Genomic DNA, 774 nt, shown 5'->3' with positions numbered 1-774 from the left:
ACAATGCTGCTATACAGTGTCTATATAATACCATATAGTCTGTACATAATGTAGTCCTACATTCAAAGCATAAAAGTGCCATACAGCGTCCACATAATACTGCTATATAGGCACTACAAATACCACGTTATATAGAGTCAACTAGGGCCATATAGTGTCTACATAAGTCAGACCCCATAGGGCAATATAATGTAGACACAGTATAAGTAACACCGCCATATAGTGTCTGTATACTGTAGTATTATATGGTGAAAGCATCATCTAAATGAAAGCCTGTGTTTGATCCCTGGTGCTGTACATGGGTAGGGGTTATATACAAAATACCGAAATAATGTACAGGGAATAAACTAACAATGACGCATGGGCAGAGGACCCGGCCCCCGCGGGCTCACAGTCTACAGGATAATGGGGGGGGGCGCAGTAGGCTGCGGGGCTGAAGCATTTCTCACATATTACTGCTCTATAGTAATACAATATCCTGACATATACAATAGTGCTCTATGGTGAAAACATCATTAGGCCACAAATGCCGATATATCGGAGCTACATAATACTGAGTGACAATGCGATTATACCATATGGTATCTACATAATAGTGTCATATGGTGCCTAAATAATACTGCTATACAGTCGCTATTAGAAAACTGCATATCTTTTCCCTATACAATGATTTTATATAGAGAAGTGAGGACCCCCCATGTGCAGGTCGGGTCTGGGGTATTATCAGGTATCAGGACGTCACGTGGGGCAGATCGATATGGGGCGTCCACATTA

Source organism: Anomaloglossus baeobatrachus, chromosome 7 (assembly GCF_048569485.1).
Source record: "Anomaloglossus baeobatrachus isolate aAnoBae1 chromosome 7, aAnoBae1.hap1, whole genome shotgun sequence".
In the NCBI taxonomy this organism is placed as follows: Eukaryota; Metazoa; Chordata; class Amphibia; order Anura; family Aromobatidae; genus Anomaloglossus; species Anomaloglossus baeobatrachus.
The sequence above is the reverse complement of the archived record's forward strand: the minus strand, read 5'-3'. Positions refer to the sequence as shown.